Consider the following 6,000-nt stretch of genomic DNA (forward strand, 5'->3'; position numbering starts at 1 on the left):
GGAGGAAAGGGTGAGAAGGGGACCTTATGGTGAGAAGGGGACCTTACTTTTGAATCTAAGCAAAAAAGTATCCAAGTTTGCCTTCTAAATCATGTGGAGAAAACCTTTCTACAGGAAGAAAAAGCACAGGTCTTAAACTAAAATGCACAATGCAGGGTCCTGTTATCATGAGAGTCTCTGGACCCGGCTGTCCAAGAGGCCAGCCTTTCATCAAACTTCTGGTAATTTAGTCTAACCAACTGCCTCTCCTGTCTAAGCTACTTTTGTGTTGGATTTGCAACTCCAACAACCAAAGGAATTCTAATTCATCAATCAGTGAACTATGAATGATATTAACCACATAATTAAGAAAAAGAAAGTCAGCATTTGGGTTTAACCAGCTCTTTCCATTGACTGGCAACTGGTTTCAAACTAATCTGCCCAAATTCAAACTGTTCCTATCCAAATCCATCTGCACACACAGAGGGACGCAGGTCACCATTCGACTTTCATTTTCTCCTGTGCAGTTGGAAAAAGCAATGCTTTCCTGCTAACCTCTGGACACTGTGTGTTAACTCATAAATAATTGAAAGCTCTCTGGAAAAGGTTTGGTGGTAAGGAAGCAATAAATAAGTCTTCTAAGAGATTCCTTTCTGTCCATAAAATTTTTATTTTCTTCATCCTTTGGAATAAAGTATATTAGCAGAGGGTCTCTCCCCATACACACTCATTCTCTCTTCCTCCCTTTGAATCATTTCAGGGAGAGAAGGGAAGCTTTATTGTTCATGTTTATTTCTGTTCTGCAGCAGAAATTGGACACCTGCAGTTGGCCATCAATTTGGCATTATCTGTGTTACTTTGGATGGAAAGAAACACACTAAATGCACAGACTCCATGAAGACTTTGGGGAGGTTGCATAGATAAACAATAACATAAGAAAAGTGGCAAATTGCACTATTTCACAGACCAGCAAGGCCCAGCTGTGGTTAAGTCCCTGAAAAATATGTACCTTGTTGGCACACACATAAAATTCCACTCACTGTATTTGATGCTTTTACTTAGAGTCACAGATGTCTGAAAGAAGCATCTTTCAGGTTGCCACAGAATTCTGCAGTCACTAGGCTTTTTCAAAACTATTGTCTGTCTTGATTCTTAGTAATGCCCTGAATGGCAGATAAAGTAGAGATTATTGTTCCCATTTTATAAAATAAAACTCAAGACTTAGGAAGATCAAGAGACATGCTCAAAGTCTTATAAGCAAAAGTGAGTGAGCTAGGACTGGAATATGAACATCCAAACTCATGGTCTGCCCCAGAACAAATGAGAGTGCCTGAAGGTTGCTGGTGGTGTAATAGGAAACCCTTAAGGGGAAGGAAAAAATAAAATCATGCCTCAGCTAGCTTAAGGATGTGATGAACAGAGAGTTGGCCCCTATTTAAAAAAAAAAAAAAAACCTAGTGAAAAGAAAGAAACTGATATTGTTTGCAGGTAGAGCCAAACTAAAAAGGAGCTCCGACAGAAGGTTTTTGTTGCCATCACTAGAAATCTAAGAAGAAAAAGAAAATTCTTTCACCTGAATGTCCTAAGGAGAGCCCTCCAGATGGTTGCAACAAATGCCTTCTAGGGAGTTAACCAAGAGCCTTTTGCATTCCTCTGTGGAAAGTGCAAATAAAGTACTGCCATTGCACCTAATTTCATGTATTCTGTCCTCTGAATAATGGTGGAAAATACACAAAGAATATCAGTAGAGTGTCAGATGATGCTACTGCCGGGGCACCAAGAAGTCTCAGTCAGGTACAGAGGACAGCCAAGCTCTGTGTCTGATGGCAATATATATACTCTCTTCTCCAGCCCCTAACAATGGTCCAAAAGGTAGGTGTGACATCCACAATTTCTCTTATAGTGCTCAGAGACGTCAACTTGCCTCCTGACAACTGCCAGTTCCTGAGGCCAGGTTTGGGTTTCAGAATAGTCTGGCTCGGCTCCAGATTTCCCTTTACCTCAGCTGGCAGAATGATAAATGCTGAATCTTCATTAAGAGTCCAGAGTAGTGATCCATTTCTAAAGCTACAGATTTTCAGTGGAAATCAATTACTTATCATCCTCCCATTTCTGGCATATCTACCAAAGACAGGGTTGTTGCAGGGCCAGTTTGCAAGTTGCCTCATTCTAACCTCAAATTAGCATGAGGGCACAGAGCTGGCACTAGTAAGCCCGTTTTATAGATGAAGAAAAAGACTCAGAGGGCCTCAGTGTGTTAGCCTTGGACTACAGTGCCAGAAATCTTTCCACTCCACTATTCTCATCAAGCTGAGCACCTATTCAGTACGCCATACATTAATGAATTAATAGTGAATAACTCAATTCAAGACTGCTTTCCAATTCTCTACGTAGACCTCCATCTTCCTGCCTGCCACAGGAAATCAAGCCTTATCAAATGGTAACATCTGCAGAAACTCTCCCACAGCGCTTGAGAGAGGTTGTCAGCAACTCCACTTCCTTTCAATTTTTCTTCCCGCCCTCCTGGAGCACAATCCTCCCACCAGTAGGTGAGATTTCATTGGTTCTTTTCTCATGGGGGCTACCACTTGCTCTTTTCCCAGTGACTGACATTCTGCTGAATCTCACACTTCCCTCCACCCCCTGCTTCTCTGGCATTGCCATAATGAGCCATCTCTGCCCATGTCTCTCCCAGTCCAGCCCAGCGGGACCAACAGTGGCAAGAAGTATATTTCGGATTCAAGTCAGAAGATGGTAGGCAGGTCACACTCAGCACTCTGACCCCATAGACATGACTTCCTGTTGCTCCAATCTTATTGTGAAGAGACAGATGAAGAGAGATCTCTGCTGTTCAGGACTCATAGGACTCATTTCCTACCTGTTGAGACAATCATGTGCAATTTCACAAAATCCTGGGCCCTCCTAGGTAAGGCAGCCTAAGGACTGAGCAGGAAGGTCACTCTATGACACAAGCCTGTGACTTGCGTTCTTTCAAGAACATGTAGATCTTTCACCTCCAGGTATCTGTGTCCATGCTTAGCCTCCTCTATCTTTAAAAATGCAGTATTAAAGCCAGGAACATGTTCTCAGTCATTGGTTCTTGATTCAGTCTCCAAAGTATAAACCCCTCTTCCAAGAAATCTGAAGCTAATTTCCACCTCCTCCTATGCCTTACCCCTCAAGATAAACATCTCCATGGGTATCAATAAGTCATTGTGTGACATGGTTTCCTTGTTTCTCAAGGTCATGTCAAGGATAAGCTAAGGCTCTGGGTATGTATAAACTGTAGTGCTGCTATACTAGTTCTAAGACAGCTACTAGAGCTACAGCTATTCCCATAGTTTTGGTTCCTCCTCTGCATTCCAGTGATGCCCCAGCTTATCACTGAACCCTGAAAGTGTAGCCCTCAAACACTCCAATATCACTAACTCTCTGATTTTCCAAATGAGGAGAGCAGCTCACATTTAATGAGCAGTTTTAAGTATCTTGTCTTACCATAACATTTAATCTTCACAAGAATCCTGTGCCATAAAAAGATGGTGATTGTCTTCATATTATAAATGAAGAAACTGAGACCCAAAGAAAATGAGTAACTCAACCAAGGTTCAAAATTATAAACTCAACCAAGGTTCAAAATTTAGAGTCACACTTCGACTCTAAATTTGTGTGACTCCAGAGGCTGACCATCTAACCGTGAGGCTAGACAGAGGTTTTCAGAGGTTATCCAATGTCAGAGGCCATGCATGGTCTGTCCTGTTCTGTTCTATTCATTCATTAGGAGTTGAAGACTTTGAGGAAAGTTTCTGTCCTTAAATGGGAAGTAGGTCAGGAAGTGGCGTAGGGAATCATGGCTGCAGAGTACCTCTGTCATTGTCACCCTCAATGGCCAGAGCTCACACAGGACAGAGTGCACAGGGAGCCTTGTATCTGCACATGACCTGGATGTTTTGTTTTGGGAGTGGTAACTTGTGGACAGTGAAGGTGTGAAGACCTGACTCCACTCTGCTTAGTCACAGCTCCTCCCTGAGGTCACTGATGAAGTCGATCCTGGCAAGAACAGGTCACAAAAGTCTTGGAAATGAGAGCTGGAGAAGGACTGCATGGTAGCCAAGAGTGGGACTATGGTGTCCTGCATTCAGATCCCTGCAGGCAGATGACAGAGTGCAGTTAATCAGTCCCCCTAGGCTTCTGCTATGCATGTACAGCACAGGAATGACCATACCTACCACAGAGGGTCAACTAAATGACCACGTGACATCCCTGGCACAATGCCTAGCATGCTCTAGACCTCAGATCTATTGACCCAATTATTAGGACAAAGGAAGAGTTAAGAGTTCTGGTGCTCAAAAAGCTATTTTATTTTGAGTTAGAGAAAGAAAGACAAATGTTTCCCAAACCTTTCATAATTTTGCTTTTTCTTAGTGGGCTCCCATGAAAAAAGTAAAAATAAACTACCTATCTTTTGTTTTGTCCAAGTCCTTGTTTCACAAATAAGGAACTGAGTCCCAAAGAAAGAGCCGGATGAGTCCAAAGTGACAGAACAAGGTGGTGGCAGCGAGTCTGGAATTCCTACATCCTTTCCTGACATTTATTTCTAAGACCCAAGATCCTGGAAGGGAACTAGGAGGAGAAGAGGGATGAATCTGCCACCATGCAACAGTTGCCACCATGTGACAGTTGAGGCAGTTTGGGCTGGTGACACAGGCTGCTCCTGCGAATGACCAAGACAACCCACAGAGGTCAACACTTACATGGATATGCAGGTTCAGAGTGCCGAAACTGTCCTCTTTCCTCTGGACCACTTAGACAGGCATCAAGGGAAAGTAACATCAAGCCCCAGAAAAGGTGAAAATATTCTTGCTTAAAATCAAAACCTAAAATGAGTGATTTTGTGGGTTAATCCATGACTAAAATTCAGACTTCCTACATATTCCAATCAAGGGACTTGCCACCCTGGATGGCTGTTCTCATTTTTTATTCCTGCATCCACACTTAGTGATTGTCACCCTCAATGGCCAGAACTCACACAGGACAGAGTGCTGAGGGAGCCAATGTGGACAGGGCACTGCAGGGATGGCTCTTCTCTATTCCATGATGTCTGGGACCTCAGATGGAAAGACAGGAGGTTGAAATCTTCTAGTGACTCCTTGACCTGTCTATTGCTCCCTGACCTGCCTGTGGCCTCTCCCTGTGACTTGGCCTTCCCCACCTGCAGCTCCCAGGTAGCCAAGGATGTTCAGGTTCCATGCACACGTGTTCCCAGGAGTAAGTCAGGCTTTTTGTGAGTCACTCTCCCATGAGTGGCATCACCTGACACATGGCATCCCTTTCACCATACTTTATTGGTCAAAGCACTCACAAGCTCACCTGGGTTCAAAGGGAGGGAACATGTCCACATCTCAACAGGAAGAATGTCAAAGAATTTGTCATTTTTAAAAATGACATGACTGCCTCTTGTTTAGCTCACCAGATTAAAAATGCCCTTAAACGTCATAAGATGAGGGCCAAATGTTACACCTCCCTCAACTCTAAGCACGAACCAGGAGCTCTCTACTTACTAACACTTGTATGCAAGTCCTTGACAACAGCTCCCTGGCAGGGTTCTGATCAGGGTGGTTGCTTAGTTCTGTGACATTTCTTATTCCTCTTTATTTTCCCCCAATCTCCTCATCTACTCCATTGCTAAGACCTGTGATCTCTACTTTGAAGACTATTTAGAGTCACCACCGTCTCATCTCCAGTGATGACGGTCTTGCCAGAGCACATCACTCCTCTCCAAAAATACCCTTCATTGACATCTGCTTTTCTTAGAGTAAAATCTACATTTGAACTTGCAGGATAGCTAGTCTGCAGTCCCTAGCTCGGCCTACTCTCGGAACTCACTGGCCTCACTCTGTCCTTCTCCACTGAACTCCAGCCTCTCCAACCTTTCTCCTGCTCCAACGTAGGAAGCATCTCCCATCTCCAGGTCTTTGCAGGAGCATCTCCTCCTGGAACAGTCTTCCCATGGTCCTTTGCACA

Source organism: Sciurus carolinensis, chromosome 6 (assembly GCF_902686445.1).
Source record: "Sciurus carolinensis chromosome 6, mSciCar1.2, whole genome shotgun sequence".
NCBI classification, from domain to species: Eukaryota; Metazoa; Chordata; class Mammalia; order Rodentia; family Sciuridae; genus Sciurus; species Sciurus carolinensis.